We start from the raw sequence: 23828 nt of genomic DNA, 5'->3' as shown, positions 1-23828 counted from the left end.
GTAATACCAAGTATAAGCCACTGCATGTTAGGCATGAATTAATTAACAGTAATATCCAGGTTGCTGGCAACATAGTGCCAGCAGGTAGGGTCAGGCAAGATGGGTCATGGAAAGAAGGTGTGTTCTGTGGTCTTACGTCAGACACCACTGAGTTAAGTAAATAGACAATGGTGCATTTCATCCTGCCTATGGGGCTTTGAACATTTTACCCACCATCACAGCTCTTGCAAAGACAGCCACCCATGCAGAAAGAGACGGGACCCCTTGAGAGCGTGCTGACCGACTCATCCAGGTCAGGAGGCCACAGTGAGCACAGCCCGTCCAGTGAGCTAGCTGGACGGAGGCAAGTCTCCAAAATAACAGTCCTCCCCTAAAGAGTGGACATCTCAGCTCAGACCAAATCAAGCAAGAAAAAAACAACAGTGAGCATGCGAAAGAGAATTCAATCCAAGTAAGTCTAGAAAACCCCCTTAGCTGCTTCAGTCTGCTGTGGTCACTGCTTCCGTAGGGAGGAGAAACTAGAGGTGAATATAAGAACTCACTGAAGTCCCGTGCACTATGGTACATATAAATACGAGTGTAACCGCTATGTATTTAGTTTGCTTTAGAGCATGGGTCCAGTCATTCTCAGTATATTCTGTCCTCTTTGGAGTTTTGAGTTAAAAACAAACCAAAAGAATCTTATAGTTTTTGCCATGTAGATGCATCTGATTAGGGTTTTGATTTCTGACTTTTACCAAGACTCTGATTATTACCAAGATGGCCAAAATCCCTAAGAAACATTTCTCAGGTCAATATGCAAGTATGTTATGTATGTTTAGTAAATGGCTGCTGCTTGCTTTGATTAGAACCCATCCTTCCAAGAAAGAAGCCCCCTTTCTGGAATAGCTCCTTTCCGCCCTATAAACAAGTGGTTCACGGGATGGAGGGAGTGTGGCCATGTTCTTATATGACCCCGCCTCCACCAAACTAGAGTTGCCTGGACCCGGCTGGGGCCCACACAGTCAGAGCCTTCCCCAAGACTTTTCTATCTAGAATTAAGAAACAAAATCAGGGCCGGGCGCGGTGGCTCACGCCTGTAATCCCAGGGCTTTGGGAGGCCGAGGTGGGTGGATCACAAGGTCAGGAGATCGAGACCGTCCTGGCTAACACGGTGAAACCCCGTGTCTACTAAAAATACAAAAAACTAGCGGGGCGCGGTGGTGGGCGCCTGTAGTCCCAGCTACTCGGGAGGCTGAGGCAGGAGAATGGCGTGAACCCGGGAGGCGGAGCTTGCAGTGAGCCGAGATGGCGCCACTGCACTCCAGCCTGGGCGACAGAGCAAGACTCCATCTCAAAAAAAAAGAGAAAAGAAAAAAAGAAACAAAATCAGCCCCTCTTTGGTGTTTTAACCCACAGTATGTGAGACTCAGATCTACGATGAGAGAGAAAGCCCTGGATACCAGGAGGGATAGAGCTGCAGACAGAGAGAGAAGGAATCCAGGGGGCACTTGGGAGTCCCGGTTCCGGTTTTATTTCATTTTATTGTTAAATTTCTGCCTGGTTCCTTGTCTTTCTCATAGATTGACCTCTTGACCCCTCCTTCAGTTACTTAAAATATCCCAATATTCTCCCAATATATTCCTCCCTTATTCTTAAACAAATTCAGTTCGGGTTTCGGTTGCCAGCAACCCAGGGGATCCTGAATAATAAAGCAATATGTGGTTATTGTCTCAGGCCTCAAAGGATAAACATGAAAATGTACAACAGCTAAAGGACTAGGTGGTGATTCCAGCTACAACTTTATTTTAGCTAACGTGGACAGGTGGCTTACCACAAGTTTAGCCTCAAGGGTTAGGCTGATATCAAAGCAAAAAAAAAAAAAAAACCAAAACTCGATTTCCACATTGTTGGATTTCCACACTAATGAAAGGGCAATCGCTGTAGGAGACAGTGGGAAACAGTAAGGATTTTCAAAGAGGGCTTCTTTCTTTCATTCTTTTTATTATTATTATATTTTTAAAAATTCTCTGCTTCTGAACCCTTTGCTCCACAGGCAGTGCAGCTGGGGAAGCCATGGGCGATCTCCCCCTTACTCTACCAGCAAGGCCCGGAACGACTTGCCTCCTGGTCATTGCCCCTAACTAAACAGGGCCCAAGGCTGGGAGAAATCAAAGGAGTTATTTTTACAAAGAAGGGTTTTTTTGCATGCTGTGCAGGTCCATTAGGAACTGTCTGGCTGGAAGCTGAACCGTCTGAAGCAACTGCAACAGGAAGAAATGGCAATCGAGATCCCTCTGCTTTCCCTTCACTCCTGCCACCCTCGCCAAACCCACATCCAAATGGCAGCAGAGACATCAGCACCTGTCTGGTTCAGAAGAGCCTTTGAATCTCCCCAAGGGGTGCACAGTTGGGAAGCAAAACATGTTTGCTTGTTTGTTTGGTTTTGCTTTCTTGAAGGAAACCTTAAGATAACACAGCACTGCCCTCAACATCTCCCCCTATGTCGGTGATTGGGAGATGAAAGGGACAGACAGCACCACCCAGAGTGGAAAAGACAAATTAAGACTTGATCAACTGAGCAATCCCCTGCTGAGGCCCCCCAGCTTGGCCAGACCTCTTAACACAGAGACAATCCCGCAATGTACAGGTCGGCTTTGCTGCTGCCTGTGCAGCCAACTATTATTTTAAAGAAAATCTGAAATCTTCACCTCCCACACACATCTCCCAAACAATAGTCCTCCCCTCTCTGCTTCATCATGGAGGAAGTCTAAAAGGGTTGCAATTCAGAGATTCCTCTCCCTTCCTCCTATATGTAGGCATTACCTTCAGTCCAAAGACTGGCCTAATGTTAGCTAAATGAAATCTAGAGAGTTAGATTTTCGGCTGTTGTGAGTGTGCATTCCTTCACAAAGACACCACAGAAAGAAATGCCCTGAGATGAAAGGAATTCATGCGTGGGTTTGCTCTCCTGTACCTTGGCTGAAAGAGCTGTGCCTACGCAAAGAGAGTAGCTTCGCTGAAAGGTGCACAAGTTAGGCTAATGTTTCAATGTGTCGTTGAGTTAGTAGAGTGAGGATTGTTTATCTTTTAATCAGTAAAAATACTTTTGCTGAGTATGAAAACCAATGAAAGTGTTTTATTACCTGAATTGTATTCAGATCTGTTTATTACTTTTCATTGTTTTTAAGTCCTTGATCAAAGACTTCACAGCACATGGACTGAGTCCTGTGGATTTGTTTTGCAAATGGGTTTTCACATGTGTTAACTGTGACTTCTGGTAAAGAAAACCAGAGCTAGCCAGTGTATAAGCAGTAAAAACAGATTTTATTCAGGAACTATTGCAATCAGGAAAAAGAGACCTCAGTGTAGAACAGAGTTCAGCTGCAAATAAGACAAGGAGGGGTAGGGAGTTACAGCAAGGAGTAGGCTTGAAGAGTGGGGAGAGACTGGTGGATGGAAAATTACTAAAAGGAGACACCAAGGGTGAGGGGAGATTCTTGGTGCAGACAGGGCAGAATGATCAGATATTGAAGGTAGGGGATGAGGAATTTGATCAGATATGGAAGAATCTGATATCAAAGGTGTGAGATTCTCTTTAACTTAACCGGAATCTTGCTAAAACTGAGCAATGCAGGCCCAACCAAATGTACACTGAAGCCCACGCTTGAGCCATGTTGAGAAGAGGGCTTAGAGCAGTCTCACTAGAGCTGGGTCAAGGAGAGAGTTTTGTCACATTTACCATCCAGAATTTACAGGGCAGATGTATACTGTTCCCCTGAAAGCAGTCTTCTGAGGAGGCAACACTACCACTGGCATCGCTTGAAGTATTTCTGGATCCTTCTTAAACACTGCCTACAGAAAAGTGAAGCAGATCTGGGTTTGAATTCTTGCTTTACCACTCATTTACAATCTAATCTGATAATTAACTTCTCAGCCTGTTCTTTCATCCATGAAATGGGGTTACTAATACCTACCTTTCAGGTTGTTGAGAGGGTTAGAGAAGATAGCTGATGTGAAACACTGGTTAACTTTGGAAACACATAAAGCCTAAATAAATAGCTATTCTAAAGATCGCCTTTAAAGCTGGCGATGTTCTTTTAAATGTCCCTAGTGGTTACACACTTGGTTTTCTGGATTTTTGAAATGGCCTAAATTTACCAAAGCCCATCCCTACGGGAAAGATATCAAACTGAGTAATACTGTTTTTGGTCAGAAACAGAGTTTACCTCTTACATTATGAGGCTGCTTTTGTCATATTACTTGGAAACTGGTTCTGAAGAAATGGCCAAAAAGAAATTCCTAAGTGTTTGCCATGGCCTTCCCTGGTGGTTGTTAGCTTCCACTCCACGTCTGCACAGCTCCATCTACCACTGCCCTCCGCCCCATGTATAGTCTCAGACCCAACACCCGTCTCCAACCTAGGCTGCCTGGCTTCTTGTCCATTCAGACGCTTAATGTTTAGGCACCTTACCAGACCTGGTTTCTAGTAACACATTTACAAGAGCTGGACTCCTGAATCAGCCCCCAAATCACTCTGTTACCATACAGACTGCATGCCCAAGAATCAAACTTTTTTTTTTTTTTTTTGAGATAGACTCTCATTCTATTGTCCAGGTTGGAGTGCTGTGGTACAACCTCAGCTGACTGCATCCTCTACCTCCTGGGTCCAAGCGATTCTCCTACCTCAGCCTCCCAAGTAGCTGGTTCTACAGGCATGCACTACCATGCCCAGATAATTTTGCCTTCTTAGTAGAGATAGGGTTTTACCATGTTGGCTAGGCTGGTCTCAAACTCCTGGCCTCAAGTGATCCACCTGCCTCAGCCTCCCAAAGTTGTGGAGGCGTGGCTGGCCATAGATGTTAACTTCTTCTTCTTTTTTTTTTTTTTTTTTTTTTTTTTTTGAGATGGAGTCTTGCTCTGTCGCCCAGGCTAGAGTGCAGTGGTCCAATCTCAGCTCACTGCAACCTCTGCCTCTTGGGATCAAGTGATTCTCTTGCCTCAGCCTCCCAAGTAGCTGAGACCACAGGCGCATGCCATCATGCCTGGCTAATTTTTTGTATTTTTAGTAGAGATGGGGTTTTACCGTGTTAGCCAGAATGGTCTCGATCTCCTGACCTTGTTATCCACTGGCTTCGGCCTCCCAAAGTGCTGGGATTACAGGCATGAGCCACTGCGCCTGGCTGATGTTAACTTCTTAAGAAGCTATTTTTACCTTCAGATTCCAATATTGTCCCAGTTCACTGACCTGGGCTCTTCCAACTCCCGGCCCTGACACGTGACCACACTGAGCTCTCTGGATCGCCCTGGCACTCCCTCAGCACGCCAGGTCTCCTGCTATTTGAAATGGGCCTTGCTACACAGAAGAAGAATCCCTGTATAGAAGATTCATCACATTCTTCTTTGCAAGCAATAGAATCAAACTGACTAGTTTTAATAGAAAAGTAATTTATTGAAGGATACTGGGGCTTGAAAGAAGATCAGGAAAGGCTAGACAACCAGGCTCAGTAAATGGGCAAGAAGAAGAAAAACTAGAATCAGCCACAGCCAGAGCCAAAATCATGCCCAAGCCCTTACTGGTGAGGACACCACTGCCACAAGTGCTGAGTGCTGGACCTCATGGCCACCACCTCAGCTCTGTGCATCAGATGCAGCACCCCTCAGCTCCTGCCACTACAGGCATCCCCCAAAGGGATTCTCTATTGTGCTTCTTTGTATAAACAGCCTCTGCCGCAGTCTGGAGGGAGCCAGTTAGACTGGTCTATCCCAGGTCGCAGGGCAGTGCCCCTGCTTCAAGAGATCCTGGGAAAGTATCTGACATCTTCAGCTTCCACGACAGGTGTCCAAAACAAGTATCCGTGAAGCCTCGCAGGCTGTGTCTGCTATGACGAGGACATCAATCTCAATGTAGTAAACTTTAGCTCACTGGAATTTTAAAAGTTTGGAACAATTTTCCGGAAAGCCTTAAAAGAGGTTAAGCCTTTGCTTTAAGAAATTTCATTGCTGGGCACAGTGGATCACGTCTGTAATCCCAGCACTTTGGGAGACCGAGGCTGGTGGATCACCTGAGGTCAGGAGTCGGAGACCAGCCTGGCCAACATGGTGAAACCCCATCTCTACTAAAAATACAAAAATCAGCTGGGCGTGGTGGCGGGCACCTGTAATCCCAGCTACTCAGGAGGCTGAAGCAGGAAAATTGCTTGAACCTGGGAGGCGGAGGTGGCAGTGAGCCAAGATTGCACCATTGCACTCCAGCCTGGGCAACAAAAGCAAAACTTTGTCTCAAAAAGAAAGAAAAAGGAAGGAAGGAAGGAAGGAAGGAAGGAAGGAAGGAAGGAAGGAAGGAAGGAAGGAAGGAAGGGAGGGAGGGAGGGAGGGAGGGAGGGAGGGAGGGAGGGAGGGAGGAAGGGAGGAAGGAAGGGAGGAAGGGGGGAAGGGGGGAAGGAAGGGAGGAAGGAAGGAGAAATTCCACTTTTCAGAGTCTAGGATTAGGCTATAATGTGAAGCAGACTAAAATTTCTTCAAAAATATGTTCATTTTTATTAACTATTACAATTGGAAAAAACTCTAAATGTTCACGCCTGTAATCCCAGTGCTTTGGGAGGCTGAGGTGGGAGGATAGCTTGAGGCCAGGAGTTTGAGACCAGCCTGGGCAACAATGCAAGTGATCCCATGCTATAAAATTTTTTTTTTTTCATGAGCTGGGTGCAGTGGTATGATCCCATTCTATAAAAATTTTTTTTTTTTTTTTTATGAGCTGGGTGCAGTGGTATGCACCTATAGTTCCAACTACTTGGAAGGCTGAAGCAGGAGAATCACTTAAATCTAGGAGTTCGAGGCTATAGTGAACTATGATCATGTCACAGCACTCCAGCCTAGCTTGGGCAACAAAGTGAGATGCTGTCTCTTAAAAAAAAATTACAATCATATTAATTTTGAAGATACAAAGCAAGATATAAAACTGCCTACATAAATGCAGAATTACATACAGAATGGTCTTACCATGTAAAAGTATTGACAGATAAGGAGCTAGACAGATAAATGCATCAGTAGGGTAGTCATGCTCACAATTGGTAAAAGCCATAAAAAATTTCTTTTCTTATTTCCACTTTCTGTATCTTTCTGATTTTTCTTTTAAAGGGGATGTGCTGAATATATTCCTTATATATTTTTAAAAGTGATTTTTAAAATATCTGTTTCATTTCCTATGGTCACTCCTGATATAACAATTTATCAATTAAGTTAGCTTATTTTATATTTTAAAAGACTAAGAGCCATACAGTTAAATGCAATGACACACAGTTCTTTTTTCTTTCTTTCTTTTTTTGAGATGGAGTCTCACTCTGTCGCCCAGGGTGGAGTGTAGTGGTATGATCTTGGCTCACTGCAACCTCCACTTCCCGGGTTCAAGCAGTTCTCCGCCTTAGCCTCCGGAATAGCTGGGACTACAGGCGTGCACCACCATGCCTGGCTAATTTTTGTATTTTTAGTAGAGATGGAGTTTCACCATATTGGCCAGGCTGATCTTGAACTCCTGACTTCATGATCCGCCCACCTCGGCCTCCCAAAGTGCTGGGATTACAGGCGGGAGCCACCGCCCCCAGCCGACACACACAGTTCTAAAAGTCACGTTATAAACAACTGGAGTTAGCTGAATGTGCGCTCGGTGTTAGATGATATTAGGGAATTATTTTTTGAGATATATTGGTTCGAATAGTCACAATGTCTATAATTTAATTTTTAAAAATCAGCAAAAAGGCCGGGCGCGGTGGCTCAAGCCTGTAATCCCAGCACTTTGGGAGGCCGAGACGGGCGGATCACGAGGTCAGGAGATCGAGACCATCCTGGGTAACACAGTGAAACCCCGTCTCTACTAAAAATACAAAAACTTAGCCGGGCGAGGTGGCAGGCGCCTGTAGTCCCAGCTACTCGGGAGGCTGAGGCAGGAGAATGGCGTGAACCCGGGAGGCGGAGCTTGCAGTGAGCTGAGATCTGGCCACTGCACTCCAGCCTGGGTGACAGAGCGAGACTCCGTCTCAAAAAAAAAAAAAAAAAAAAATCAGCAAAAATATATGTAAAGGAAATATTAAAAAATTAAGGAAAGCCATATAAAATGTTCAAAATGATTGAAAGTAATTGGTTAGGAAAAGGCAAAGGGTTAAATAAGGATGGGCCGGGCGCAGTGCCTCATGCCTGTAATCCCAGCACTTTGGGAGGCTGAGGCAGGCGGATCACCTGAGGTTAGGAGTTCAAGATCAGCCTGGCCAACATGGTGAAACCCCGTCTCTACTAAAAATACAAAAATTAGCCAGGCATGGTGGCAAGTGCCTGTAATCCCAGCTGCTCCAGCTACTGGGGAGGTTGAGGCAGGAGAATCGCTGGAACCCAGGGGGCGGAGGTTGTGGTGAGCGGAGATGGCGCCACTGCGCTCCAGCTTGGGTGACAGAGCGAGACTCCGTCTCAAAAAAACAAAACAAAAACAAACAAACAAACAAAATCGATGCAAGTATTAACCAGAAGAAAGAAGGTGTAGCTATATTAATATTAAATTAGTGGTTAAAGCAGAAAGTATTGCTAGAGATAAATAGAAAAACTTTATTATGAGATAAAGGTTAAGTTTACCAGAAGATATAAGAATTCTAAATTTGTATTCACCCTAATAACCTAGCCTCAAAATGTATACAGCAAAAACTGAAGAAAGAAATGAAGTCATACTTTCAGTGAGAGATTTTATCACCCCTCTCTCAATAAATGATAGAATAAGCAAACACTCAAAACAAGCAAAAAATAAGCAAATCATGAACAATACAGAAGGCTTGAACAAGGTCAATAAACTTGACACAATTGACAAGAGGAACACTCCCACCAACAACCACAGAAAACATTTCCTTTTCAAGTGTATTTGGAACATTTATAAAACTCATGTATGCTGGACAACAAAGCAAGTCTGAACAACTTTCACATGACTGAAATCATACAGAATCTGTTCCCTGGGCTTCACAGAATGATGCTAAAACATCACTTGTAATAGAAATACAGGGCTGGGCACAGTGGCTCCCAGTGCATTGGGAGGCAGAGGTGGGAGGGTTGCGTGAGGCCAGGAATTCAAGACCAGCCTGGGCAACAAAGCAAGATCCCGTCTCCACAAAAAATAAAAATTAGCTGGGTGTGGTGGTACATACCTGTAGTCTCAGCTGCTTGAGGGGGAGTACGGTTTCAGGCGAGAGGGTCACTGGAGCCCAGGAAGTCGAGGCTGCAGTGAGCTGTGATCGCACCACTGCGCTCCAGCCTGAGCAGCAGAGAGACACCCTGTCTCTAAAAAAAAAGAAAGAAAGAAAGAAAAAAAGAAATATAGATACCATTAGGAAAAAGGTAACTAGAAAATTCACAAGTTGGTCTGGCATGGTGGCTCATGCCTGTAATCCCAGCACTTTGGGAGGCCGAGGTGGGCAGATCACCTAAGGTCAGGAGTTCGAGACCAGTCTGACCAATATGATGAAACCCCATCTCTATTAAAAATACAAAATTAGCCGGGCGTGGTGGCATGAGCCTGTAATTTCAGCTACTTGGGAGGCTGAGACAGGAGAATTGCTTGAAGCTGGGAGATGGAGGTTGCAGTGAGCTGAGATCACACCATTGCACTCCAGCCTGGGCAACAAGAGCAAAACTCCATCTCAAAAAAACAAAACAAAAAAAAATTCACAAATTAAGTGACCCAGTTTTAAATATTTTGTGGTATAAAGACTAAATCACAAAAGAAATTAGAAAATATCCAGAACTGAATGATGGATAACTTACCCCTCTAAGATATTCTATGCCACACTACCAAACCAAAGACAGTTCATTTTTTATAAAATAGCAAGACTTTTCTTATTCCAAAAAGAGCTATACATGACCAGGCAAAAAATATCCAGGTCAATTTTTTTTTTTTTCTCTTGAGACAGAGTTTCACTCTTGTTGCCCAGGCTGGAGTGCAATGGCATGATCTTGGCTCATGCCTGTAATCCCAGCACTTTGGGAGGGCAAGGCAGGTGGATCACCTGAAGTCAGGAGTTCAAGACCAGCCTGACTATGATGGTGAAACCCCATCTCTACTAAAAATACAAAAAATTAGCCGGGTGTGGTGGTGCATGCCTGTAATCCCAGCTCTTCATGAAGCTGATGCAGGAGAATCGCTTGAACTCAGGAGATGGAGGTTGCAGTGAGCCGAGACTGCGCCACTGCACTCCAGCCTGAGCGACAGAGCAAGACTCCATCTCAAAAGGAAAAAAAAAAAAAAAAGTCAAATTAAGAAAACTAAGAAAGGCAGAGAAATTTCTCCATATTAAAGGAACAAAGGAGACATGGGAACTCAGTACAAGGCATGATCCTACACTGGATCCTAATCTGGGGAAAAAATTCGTTTATAATTAATTATTGGGACATCATTTTAACAATTGAGAAAATCTGAATTTACATTTGAACTATGGATTACATAGATAATACAAAGAAACACAGCAAGTGGGGCAAGATATAAATAATGAATGAATGTAAAGGGCATTTGGGAGTTCCTTGCACAATTCTTGAAACTTGAGATGAAAGGAAATAATTGTTCCTGAACCATCATAACGGAATGGGTAGAAACAAACCCTGTCTTGTTTCTTTTTGGCCTTTTAATTTAAAGTCAATATTTTAATAATCTTTTTGATGCTCCAGTTGGTTGCTCCCAGCCTGCAAATGGACCACTACCAATATGTAATTAAAGGAGAATAACAAATAGAATATAGATTACACAGGTGCTGACTTACAAATGCAAACGTTGTAGCAGAAGATTAAGCTCCCTGGAGGCTAGAGGTGCGCATCTTTGCTTATTGCCATCATAATTCATTAATGGTCAAAGTAACGCTGAGATCAATATTCCTGCAGTCATGGGAATGAAAAAAAATGATCACCACCAAAGATACAAAGATACAAAGACAGCCTCAAAATGTTTCTCCCTGCATAATTAAGAAACCACTCGTTGTCATGAATTTTAAAACTGGACAGATTTTCTTAGGTATTGTGTGTTCAAGAGGTGGCATACATTAAAGGATGTTGAAAAGAATTGTTGTTCCCTTACATAGAAGGGTTTGCAAGAGACAGAGAAACAGAGTTGCATATGTTTATCTAGTTATCTTCTTAGCTCCTCAAGAACAAATATTTTCCTTGAAGTCTTCTTTCCTTTCTCTCTCTCTCTCTCTCTCTTTCTTTCCTTCTTCTTCTTTTTTTTTTTTTTTTTTGAGACAGAGTCTTGTTCTGTCACCAGGCTGGAGTGCAGTGGTGTGATCTTGGCTGACTGCAACCTCTGCCTCCCGGGTTCAAGCAATTCTCCTGCCTCAGCCTCCCGAGTAGCAGGGACTACAGGCGCCCACCACCACTCCCGGCTAATTTTTTTTTTTTTTTTTTTTCCAGATGGAGCCCAGGCTAAAGTGTAAGTAGTGCGATCTCCGCTCACTGCAAGCTCCGCCTCCCGGGTTCAGGCCATTCTCCTGCCTCAGCCTCCTGAGTAGCTGGGACTACAGGTGCCCGCCACCACACCCGGCTAACTTTTTGTATTTTTAGTAGAGATGGGGTTTCACCATGTTGGCCAGGATTGTTTTAGTCTCTTGACCTCATGATCCGCCTGCCTTGGCCTACTGAAGTGCAGGGATTACAGGCGTGAGCCACCACGCCTGGCCTACACTTTTCCTATTGGCCATTTGTGTGTCTTCTTTTGAAAAGCATCTATTAAGGTCTTTTGCCCATTTTTAAATTGGATTATTTATTTTTTGCTATTGAGTTAAATTCCTTATCTATTTTGGATATTAACTCCTTCTCAGATGCAGTTTGTAAATATTTTCTCCCATTCTGTGGGTTGTCTTTTCACTCTGTTGATTGTTTCCTTTGCCCTGCAGAAGGTTTTTGGTTTGATGTAATTCCACTTGTCCATTTTTACTTTTGTTGCTTGTGCTTTCTTTTTTTTTTTTTTTTTTTTTTTTTTCTGAGTCTCACTCTGTCGCCCAGGCTGGAGTACAGTGGCGTGATCTCAGCTAACTGCAAGCTCCACCTCCTGGGTTCACGCCATTCTTCTGCCTCAGCCTCCCGAGTAGCTGGGACCACAGGCGCCCGCCACCTCGCCCGGCTAATTTTTTGTACTTTTAGCAGAGGCGGGGTTTCACCATGTTAGCCAGGATAGTCTCAATCTCCTGACCTCGTGATCCGCCTGTCTCAGCCTCCCAGAGTGCTAGGATTACAGGTGTGAGTCATTGCACCAGCAGGCCTTTTTTTTTTTTTTTTGAGAGGGAGTCTCACTCTGTCACCCAGGCTGGAGTGCAATGGTACAATCTCGGCTAACTGCAACTTCTGCCTCCTGGATCCAAGCGATTCTTGTGCCTCAGACTCCCGAGTAGCTGGGATTACAGGCACTCACCACCATGCCTGGCTAATATTTTGTATTTTTAGTAGAGATGGGGTTTCGCCATGTTGGCCAGGCTGGTCTTGAACTCCTGACCTCAGGTGATCCACCACCTTGGCCTCCCAGAGTGCTGGGATTACAGGCATGAGCCTCCGCGCCTAACTGTGCTTTTGAGTTCTCATCCAAAAAATCTTTCCCCAGATCGATGTCATGAAGTATTTCCCTTATGTTTTTTTTTCCAGTAGTTTTATAGTTTCAGATCTTACATTTAAGTCTTTAGTCCATTTTGAGTTGATTTTTGTATATGGTGAGAGGTAGGTGTCTAGTTTCATTCTTCTGCATATGGACATTCAGTTCTCCCCACATCATTTATTGAAGATACTGTTCTTTTTCCAATGTATGTTCTTAGTACCATCACAGAAAATCAGCTGGCTGTGTGTGGATTTCTTTCTGTGTTCCCTATTCAGTGCCATTTTTATAGTGTGTCTATAGCTTATGTGTCTATTTTTATGCCAATACCATGCTATTTTGGTTATCATAGCTTTGTATAGTATATTTTGAACTCAGGTAGTGTGATGTCTCCAGTTTTGTTCTTTTTGTTCAAGAATGCTTTGGCTATTTGGGAACTTTTGTGGTTCCATACAAATTTTAGAATTAATTTTTTTCTATTTTTGTGAAGAATGTCATTTAAAGTTTGACAGGGATTGCACTGAATCTGTAGATCATTTTGAGTAGTATGTACATTTTAAGAATATTAATTATTTCAGTCCAAGAACACAGAATATCTTTCCATTTATTTGTATTCTCTTCAATTTCTTTCATCAGTGTTTTTTTTTTTTTTTTTTTTTTTTTTTTTTTTTTTTTTTTTTTTTTTGAGACGGAGTCTCGCTGTGTCGCCCAGGCTGGAGTGCAGTGGCCGGATCTCAGCTCACTGCGAGCTCTGCCTCCCGGGTTTTTACGCCATTCTCCTGCCTCAGCCTCCCGAGTAGCCGGGACTACAGGCGCCCGCCACCTCGCCTGGCTAGTTTTTTTTTGTATTTTTTTAGTAGAGACGGGGTTTCACCATGTTAGCCAGGATGGTCTCGAACTCCTGACCTCGTGATCCGCCCGTCTCGGCCTCCCAAAGTGCTGGGATTACAGGCTTGAGCCACCGCGCCCGGCTACTCATCAGTGTTTTATAGTTTCCATTGTAGAGATATTTTACCTCCTTGGTTAAATGTATTCCTAGATTATATATATTTATATATATTAGTTATTATAAATGGGATTTTCTTGATTTCTTTTTTGGATAGTTCATTATTGGTATAAAAAAACACTACTGATTTTTGTATGTTAATTTTGCATCCTGCAACTTTACTAAATTGGTTTATCGGTTCTAACCGTTTTTTTGGTGGAGTCATTAGGGTTTTCTACACATAATATCATGTCAACTGCAAACAGGGACACTTTGACTTCCTCCTTTCCAATTTGGATGTCTTTTATTTCTTTCTCTTTCCTAATTACTTTGGCTAGCAGTTCTAGGACTATGTTGAATAAAAGTGATGAAAGTGGACATCCTTGTCTTGATCCAGATCTTAGAGGAAAACGTTTCAAGTTTTCCCCATACAGTATGATGTTAGCTGTGGGTTTGTGTGAGACTTTCTGTTAAACATTTCTTGTTTTTTTTTTTTTCTTTGGATGGAGTCTTGCTCCGTCGCCCAGGCTGGAGTGTAGTGGTGCATCTTGGCTCACTGCAACCTCTGCCTCCTGGGTTCAAGTGATGCTCCTGCCTAAGCCTCCCAAGTAGCTGGGACTACAGGTGCCCACGACCACACCTGGCTAGTTTTTGTATTTTTAGTAGAGACAGGGCTTCACCATGTTGGCCAGGCTGGTCTTGAACTCTCAACCTCAGGTGATCTGCCCTCCTCGACCTCCCAAAGTGCTGAGATTACAGGCATGAGCCACTGCGCCCAGGCTCTGTTAAACATTTCTGCTTTTAGTTTTCTAGTTGTAAAGAGGCTCTCTCACCCAAAACTTTTAAAATAAATACTGCCCTTTTATGATATGCTCATATTTTACATAAGTTGGAATAACAAGGCTCTCAAGAGTGATATGACTCACGCCTGTAATCCCAGCATTTTGGGAGGCTGAGGTGGGAGCATAGCTTGACTGCAGGAGTTCGAGACCAGCCTGGGCAACACAGAGGGACACTGTCTCTACAAAAAACAAACAAACAAACAAACAAAATTAGCTAGGCGTGGTGGTGTGTGCTTGTAGTCCCAGCTACTTGGAAGGCTGAGGTGGGAGGATCACTTGAGCCTGGGAGGTCAAGGCTGCAGTGAGCCCTGATCGTACCACTTGCACTCAGCCTGGGCAAAAGAGCAAGACCCTGTCTCAAAAACAAACAAAGAATAATGAATATTTGAAATAGTATAACCGGCCTATTAAGAAAGTCCCAGCTTTGGCAGGCACAGTGACTTACACCTGTAATCCTAATACTTTGGGAGGCTGAGGTGGGAGGGTCACTTGAGCCCAGGTGTTTAAGACCAGCCTGGGCAACATGGTGAGACCCCATCTCTGAAAAAAATTTTTTTTTAATTAAAAACATGGGCCGGCTGCGGTGGCACACACCTGTAATCCCAGCACTTTGGGAGGCCAAGGCGGGCGGATCACGAGGTCAAGAGATCAAGACCATCCTGGCCAACATGGTGAAACCCCGTCAACATGGTGAAACCCCGTCTCTACTAAAAATACAAAAACTAGCCAGACGCAGTGGTGCGTGCCTGTAGTCCCAGCTACTTGGGAGGCTGAGGCAGGAGAATCTCTTGAACCTGGGAGGTAGAGGTTGCAGTGAGCTGAGATCATGCCACTGCACTCCAGCCTGGCAACAGAGCGAGACTCCGTCCAAAAAAAAAAAAAAAAAAAAAAAATTGGCCAGACGCAGTGGCTCATGCTTATAATCCCAGCACTTTGGGAGGTGGAGGTGGGCAGATCACCTGAGGTCAGTATTTCAAGACCAGCCTGGCTAACGTGGTGAAATCCCGTCTTTACTAAAAATACAAAAACTAGCCAGGTGTGGTGGCACATACCTGTAGTCCCAGTTACTTGGGAGACTGTGGCAGGAGAATTGCTTGAACCCAGGAGACAGAGTTTGTAATGAGCCGAGATCATGCCACTGCACTCCAGCCTGGGTGACATAGCAAGACTCTATCTCAATAAATAAATAAATAAATAAAGTTTTAAAAATAAGAAAGTCCCAGTTTTGTGCAAAATTTGAAATTATTTAACTCCAGTCAAGAGTAATTTTTTAGGCTGGGTGCAGTGGCTCATGCCTGTAATCCTAACACTTTGGTAGGCCGAGGCCGGTGGATCACCTGAGGTCAGGAATTCAAGACCAGCCTGGACAACATGGTGAAACCTTGTTTCTACTAAAAATACAAAAATTAACCAGGCGTGGTGGTGGGCACCTGTAGTTCTAGCTACTTGGGAGGCTGAGTCAGGAGAAATGCTTGAACCTGGGAGGCAGAGGTTGCAGTGAGCCGAGATCGCACCAGTGCACTCCAGCCTGGGTGACAGGAGCGAGACTCTATCTCAAAAAATAAATAAATAGGCCCGGTGGGGTGGCTCACGCCTGTAATCCCAGCACTTTGGGAGACCGAGGCAGGTGGATCACCATGTCAGGAGTTCAAGACTATCCTGACCGACATGGTGAAACCCCGTTTCTACTAAAAATACAAAAATTAGCCAGGCATGGTGGCGCATGCCTGTAATGGCAGCTACTCAGGAGGCTGAGGCAGGAGAATCGCTTGAACCTGGGAGGCGGAGGTTGCAGTGAGCCGAGATCGCGCCATTGTGCTCCAGCCTGGGCAACAAGAGCGAAACTTGTCTCAAAAAAAAAGTTCATCAAATTAAAAAAATATAATAATATTTTGTAGAAAGGAGGTCTTACTTTGTTGCCCAGGCTGGTGTCAAGCTCCTGGGCTCTAGTGATCTTCCTACCTCAACTTCTCAAAGTACTGGGATTACAGGCGTGAGCCACCACCCCTGGCCTATTATTTTAATTTTTAGAGTTATAATTTTTAAATAGTTTTTATTCTATAACAAGGTCATCTAAGGAGCAAGTTCCAGTGAGCATTTAATTCAGTGAGAACAATAACCCAATCTTGAAAATATATTCTTTTGGAACAGAAGTCAGAGACAATAAAACACTAGATAAAGCCACATGGCCATGTACCAAGCTATTAAATTTTGGAGACAGTACTCTGTGAAATATCAAAGATAATTCTGGGAAAATTTGAGAGAGTATTAAAGCAAATACAACTTTAAGTTTGCAAATACAATCTTATAACTGGGTATGGATAATGAAATGGAAAAAATGCTATGGCTGCAAGATCATTCCTAACACAATGTGTCCCTATGCTACAGAGATTGTCTGCACCTGTGCTATGAGATTATACCCCCATGACCATACAGACCTGCCTACAAAAAAACTACTCATGACTTATGCATGCTTTGAATATATGAAGTGTTTGGAAAAATCACTCTTCTTTCCAATTTCTTGGTTATCTAATGGCCTGCAGGTATAAAAGATAAGAACCTAGCTCATTTATGTTTTCTTCTTCTTTCCAATTCCTTCAGTGTTAGGTAGTTATGTCATTATTTTTAAGTTTTGTTGTGGTTACCCTTTAACTTTAAATAGTATGTTACACCTCAATTTTTCATTCCAAAAACTTGAGTCAGTATCCTGACTTCAGATTATAGAAGTTGCAGGTATCTATGATACTATCCTTCTCTCCATATTTCCTTAACTTTCCATTTCCCACCTTTTGTTACCTATACTTTTATATTATGAAGAATAATGCTTGCCTTTTTTTGCAACATAACCAAGATCTTCCTTACTTTGTCCTTACTTTGAGTGTAAAGGATGAACTTTAACTTAGAAGATGAATACATTCTAGAGATCTAATGTACAGGATGGTGACTGTAGTTAAGACAACAACGACAACAAAAAGTAATTACATTAGTAAGACTACATCAATATTGTGCACTGCTGAACTAGGTAGCATATTAGGAATGCAATTTTCCTCTCTATGAGGGCAGTGTCATATCCTTCATATATTTATCATACCCTTCATATGTTTATCATACCCTTCATATATTCAATGAAAAATGTCTTAGCACCATGTACTAGTCTTTTTCTCACACTCCCTAAATTACTGAAAATTATACATTATTCTTCTAAATTGGGCCATAACATACTCAATTAGCTTTTGGTTTTTCTGGAATTATTAATTTCCTATCTTTTTATTGACTAAATATATAGTTTATCTTATACTAAAACTTTTTTTTTTTTTTTTTGAGACAGACTCCTTCTCTGTCGCCCAGGCTGGAGTGCAGTGGGGCGATCTCGGCTCACTGCAAGCTCCGCCTCCTGGGTTCACGCCATTCTCCTGCCTCAGCCTCCCGTGTAGCTGGGACTACAGGTGCCTGCCACAGCACCCGGCTAATTTTTTGTACTTTTAGTAGAGACGGGGTTTCACCATGTTAGCCAGGATGGTCTCGATCTCCTGACCTCGTGATCCGCCCGTCTCAGCCTCCCAAAGTGCTGGGATTACAGGCGTGAGCCACCACGCCAGGCCTATACTAAAACTTTTGTTGTTGTTCTCCTAGTAACACTATGGACTGCATGCAATACTTTTGCCCCAGAGTCCTTCTCTTTGGAACTCTTTGTCCTCCTACTTCAAAATGGGTAATTTTTTTTTTTTTTTTTTTTTTTTTTTTTTTTTTTTGAGACGGAGTCTCGCTCTGTCACCCAGGCTGGAGTGCAGTGGCCGGATCTCAGCTCACTGCAAGCTCCGCCTCCCGGGTTCACGCCATTCTCCTGCCTCAGCCTCCGGAGTAGCTGGGACTACAGGCGCCTGCCACCTCGCCCGGCTAAGTTTTTGTATTTTTAGTAGAGACGGGGTTTCACTGTGTTAGCCAGGATGGTCTCGATCTCCTGACCTCGTGATCCGCCCGTCTCGGCCTCCCAAAGTGCTGGGATTACAGGCTTGAGCCACCGCGCCCGGCCTGGATAATTTTTTTTTTAAATCACACACTACTTTCCTTTCTTGTGTTAGAAAGATCCCTTGCCTTAATCTTTCTTGGATAACTTCGTCATCCTGCTGGAATACATGCTCAAATAACTTAAAAAAGGAGTCCTTTACAAGCCCTGGTTTGTATGAAACACCTACATTCTACCCTCACAGTTGATTGATAGGTAGGCTGGATATGTAAATTAGTTTCAAATTTAATTTCCCCCAGAACTAAAAGGACTACTCGATTATCTTCCAGCAGCCAGAGATGTTAATGAGAATTTGGCTGTTCAATTTTCATTCCTCTATAGGTGGCCTAATTCTTCCTTCTGGAAGCTTTCAAAAACTTTTGTTTATTCTTAGAGTTCTAAAAATTTTACAAAATTATGTCCAAGTGGGTTATCTTCCCCATTTATCACTGTTGGCACTTAGAGGGTTATTCTAATGTAAAAATGTGTCCTTTTCTCGGAAATTTTCTTATATAATTTCTCTAGTAATGTCCCTTATGCCATTTTGTCTGTTCTCCACTTCTGGATCTCATATTACTTAGCTATTGGACCTCTTAAATGGGTTTTTACATCGCCTATTTTCTGTCATATGTCTCATCAGTGATGGAGAATGCCATCTTCACCACGCTACTGTCACTTTTGTCTACATCAATTGATTAAAATAATAATAACTACTACTAACTATGTCAGCCTGGAGTAGAATCCTTGTTTTTACCATTTTGAGTGTTTTACCCAGTCATACCTACCCAACTGCTGTTCAGATAGCATCCTCTCAGAAGGTTGATGCTGAAAATGCCAGGAAATGGAATATTTTAAATAAAAATAGAAAACCTTATTGAAGTCCGGTTGTAGATATTTCTTTGCCCTCTTCTGCCAGGCTCATCACTCTACCATAGATAAAATTAAATTGGTGTGGCATAATTTGCACTTCACAAAATCATGTTGATTACGACCCAGTACCTTGTGCTCTTCTAGGTGGTTGCAAATTGATTGTTTGATGATTTGCTCTTGTATCTTCCCAGGTATCCAAGATAAGCTGAATAGTCTATAATTACTACAGCTGTCTTTTTCCCTGTTTTAAAAAACAGGTACTCCATCTGCTGATTCTACTTGTCAGGACCTTCTTCTGTCCAACCTTCATTTTCTAAAATAAAGGCTGGTGGTCTTGCAATTATATTTGCCAATTCCTTAAGTGTCCTGGGATGCGAGTAATCAAGCCCTGCTGATTTGAATGTACCAGGCTTTCTGAAGTGCTCTTCAATCACTTCTTTCTCCTTGTTTGCCTTTGCACCTCCAAGATGATAGCACTTAATCCAGTTTAGTTTCCTTATCATCGCTGATTAAAAAGAAAAATGAAACAGGTTAAAAACACAGTGAAAGCCTCTGCTATTACAGTTCTTTGTTAATAGTTTTTATTTAGCAGTATCTGCTGATAGTGTTGTTTTGTTGGTAGTTTTAGTGGTTGCATTTTACATCCTATAGAGCAAATTCCTTCTGGTATTCTTCCTTCCATTTTTTCACCCTTCCTGCCTCTTTCATTCCTTCCTTTCTTCCTCCCTCCCTCCTATTTTCCCTCCTTCCTTCTCTCTGTCTCTCTCTTTCTTTCTTTTAAATTTCTTACAGAGGATGAGATAAGGGGAAGGGAGGAAAAAAAGAGGCCAAGAATCCCACATAATATTATGATTAAGACATTTACTAATCACCAAATGCCCACATGCTGCCCGCAATTTTTCAGCCTGCTTGTAGCTGGAGTGAGGGGGCACATGACTAGTTCTGGTCCACAGGTACTGAAGAGCTATGAGTCTCCCAGGATTTCTTTCCTCTGCCCCAGGTAGGTAGAAGTCACATGTTCTGGACGGTGAACCAACAAAAGACCAGCAGCGTGGACCCCTGAGTCACCATTAGAAGGCCGCAGTCCTAGAGAGTCATCAGATCCCCAGAGGACTATGTGTTAAGCCACAGATATTTGGGGGTTTGTTTTTTCTAGCTTAACATCACTAATACAGTACCAGTTATTGGATTAGTCAGATTAGGCTAGGTTTTTACCAAGGGAACAAATTAACCCTGAAATCTAAGTGGTTTAACATGACAAAGGTTTATTTCTTACTCATGGTACGTGGTAGCTAGTCTCCAAAAAGGGCTCCCAATGACTCTTCCCTCCTGGTAATCACACCCTTGGAAAGTTACCTCCTACTCTGACTCTGCATGATCCCATGACTCACTTTAAACAAGGAAGTGTGCAGAAATAAGTGTGGCAGAAGTGACACTGTGGCTCTCCCCAGTGCCTTAGAAATCCTGGCACTTCCTGATATTGCATTTGGAGCCATTCACGATATAAAATGTCTAGAGAATGAACCTCTATGCAGAGGAGCACCAAAGTGCCAGACATAAGCAAAGAAGCATCTTTAGTTCAATCCCAGTCAAGCTTCCTAAACACCCCAGACCCAGTCACCATCTGACCACAACCACAGGACAGACTCTAAGTGAGTAAGAACTCCCCAGGTGAGCCCAGCCAACTCACAAAATTGGAGAAGTAACAACAAATTGTTGTTTTAAACCATTTTGTATGGGATGGCTTGTTAGGCAGCAGTAGCAACCTGAAGCATCATACATACCCAATGTAGGTGAATGGGCACTGGGCTCCACACAGACATTCATGGAACCAGGTTGACATGGGTTCCACCATCTTGTATCTGCACCATTGGGAATGCGACCTCTTTGATGGCAGTAGTAAGGGAAGAGAGGGCTGAGGGGTTGCAACCCAACTTTTAAATGTTTTCATCTCTGCTCCCATTCCATTGGCCAATGAGAATTGTCAGGGAGTAAACGGAGATTCAATGCACATTACATGACTCTGCCATGGACCTTGCCAATAAAATTTGCTCTTGTTTCCTATAGTATTATAAGGAGGTTTATCCAAGTACCTACCACCCAACTGGCTTTCCAAGAATTATAAACAATGATGTAGGACTGGCTCATACATCTCACAGAACCAACTGGGTGTACCTCCTCCCAACTTTGCATTCTGTGATGCCATGTGGGTAGCTAGAAGTCAGCCACGGTAGAAATATTTGCACCATATAGCTTGGCAAATGCTACAAATCAGGGCTTTCTTCCCATTTATCTAGTTACACCAGATCCAAAATATACCTACTATTCAGGTTGCCTCTATATTCATGCACATTTGTTTATTATTATAGGTAGAATTTTTTAAACTAGCCACTGATGGTCTCATTTCTTTCCCTATTGCAAACAGACCAATCTATGAATTGAAGATGTTAACATAAACCTGATTAACCTTTTATTAATAAAAAAAAGATGGCAGTTTGAAGTTTCTTCTATATAACCAGAATGTGCATATTTTAATACACAGACACTAGGTTAATATTCGTATTAGTACAGTACTGGAAATGTTGCTATAAAAGAAGTATTAAATGTACCTGTTCTCAGTCAGCATCAACAAGGTTTTCACCCCTCCAGTAATTATTGCATCTAATAACACTGCCTTAGCTACTGATTCATTCTGGAAGCTTCAGTATCTTTTAGGTTTTAGAGTTTATATGACTAAACTCCTTTATTTTAAGCCTTGCTGAAAGAGTTAATTCAGTGTCCTGTTCTAGTTCACCAACTCTTTATTTCCAAACCTTCAACCTCCACATACAAACAATCAGGAGAAAGGCCATCAATAAGGTTTCAGCATCTATTACGGGATATGAAGCAATAACATTTTAAATAGCACCTTGGAGGCCTGGAGGAGTTAATACATCTTTCAGCAGTCCCTACTTTATAGCTCTGGAGTATTTTGAACCCTGAAAAGCTGGATTATTTATGAGGAGATTGAGAAGGCTCCAGTTGGAGGGAAACCTCATTTCTTGTTTCTTATACAAACAAGAAAGGGTATGCTTTGATAAGGTTTGAATCTGTGTCCCTGCCCAAATTTCATGTCAAACTGTAATCCCCAGTGTTGGAGGTGGGACCTGGTAGGAGGTGATTGGATTATGGGAGCAGTTTCTCATGAATGCTTTAGCACCATCCCCTGGGGGCTTTTCTTGTGATAGTGAGTTATCATGAGATCTAGTTGTTTAAAAGTGTGTAGCACCTGGCCGGGCGCGGTGGCTCACGCCTATAATCCCAGCACTTTGGGAGGCCGAGGCGGGTCTCATGAGGTCAGGAGATAGAGACCATCCTGGCTAACACGGTGAAACCCCGTCTCTACTAAAAATACAAAAAATGAGCAGGGCATGGTAGCAGGAACCTGTAATCCCAGCTACTTGGGAGGCCTGAGGCAGGAGAATCGCTTGAACCCGGGAGGCGGAGGTTGCAGTGAGCTGAGATCGCACCACTGCACTCCAGCCTGGGCAACAAGAGCGAAACTCCGTCTCATAAAAAAAAAAATGTGATGTTGACATTCCTTCACTGAGAGATGGGGTCCCTCAACTAAGGTGGATTTTTGTAACTGCTTCCACAAATAGAATGAGATCAAATGACATTGCATGGCTTCAGAGGCTGGGTACTAAAAGGCAATGTGGCTTCCACCTGGCTCTCTCCTTGGGACCTGTGCATTCGGAGCCCTTAGCCTCCATGGGAAAGTCCATCTATCCTGAAGCTACCATGATAAAGAGACCACAGAGAAACAGAGAGGTTCCTATACAGCCACAACTCTTCCAGCCACAACTGCTTGAGTCTTTGCAACCCAAGAATCAGGCATGTGCGAGTGTCAGCCTTCAAGCTGTCAGCTGAAACCAAGTTGGAGTGGAAATGAGCTGTCCATGCTAAGCCTTGTTCAGATTACAGATCTGTAAGAAAAGTAAGTGTTGCTCTTGTTTTAAGCCACTGAATTTTGCAGCCCTTGTTTCTGAAACAGCAAGTAACAGATGCCCTTCTAGCTAGCATCCGCAGAATGTTGAAGAAGATTATAGGATGAAGGTCTAGAATCATCTGAGGAGCCCAAAAATAAGACGCACAGCTGGATCTCATGATGGCTTGACGAGAACCTAAACCAGAAGAGCAGCAAAAATCAAGTCAGCTACTTAGCTCCAGTGTCCTCCTCTCTGTGCCTCCATGGTCTTCTCCTGTCTCTTATTTTGCGGCCCTCCTCTCTGCCTCTCAGCATGTCTACTTCCTTCCTTCTCTCTGCAGTCTGGTGTTGTGTGTTTCTTCTTGACTGCTGCAAAGCCAAAGCTCTTCAGTTGGGATGCTCTTAGTTTAAGAGACCAGCCTATACTACCTTGCATCCTTTCTCTCCAGTGAAAAATTCTTGGGAGAGAGGATCTAATTGGCCAGCCTGAGTCAGATGTCTCTTTCTGGTCCAATCAGATGACACTGGGGGCAAGACCACATTGTACCAACATGGCTGCCACTCCAGCTGCCCAGCTC

The 23828-nt window shown here is 43.2% G+C and overlaps 1 long non-coding RNA gene across 3 annotated transcripts in view; it reads right to left on the bottom strand.

Moving 5' to 3' along the window:
- Positions 1-3294: 3294 nt before the first annotated feature.
- The window catches only part of LOC126937175 (uncharacterized), a 59027-nt gene continuing 38493 nt past the window's right edge, over positions 3295-23828 (bottom strand). For 2 of the 3 annotated variants that reach the window (XR_007719674.1, XR_007719673.1), the window contains exons 2-4: positions 19199-19788; positions 10767-10878; positions 8642-9294 (exon numbers count right to left, since the gene is read on the bottom strand). This is a non-coding gene — a long non-coding RNA (uncharacterized LOC126937175). Of the gene's footprint in view, positions 3835-8641; positions 9295-10766; positions 10879-19198; positions 19789-23828 lie in introns of those variants that run through there. The other variant, XR_007719675.1, reaches the window with a different exon arrangement.

This window comes from Macaca thibetana, chromosome 15, assembly GCF_024542745.1.
Source record: "Macaca thibetana thibetana isolate TM-01 chromosome 15, ASM2454274v1, whole genome shotgun sequence".
NCBI classification, from domain to species: Eukaryota; Metazoa; Chordata; class Mammalia; order Primates; family Cercopithecidae; genus Macaca; species Macaca thibetana.
Note: the sequence above shows the minus strand (reverse complement) of the source record. Positions and strands in the feature narration are given on the sequence as shown.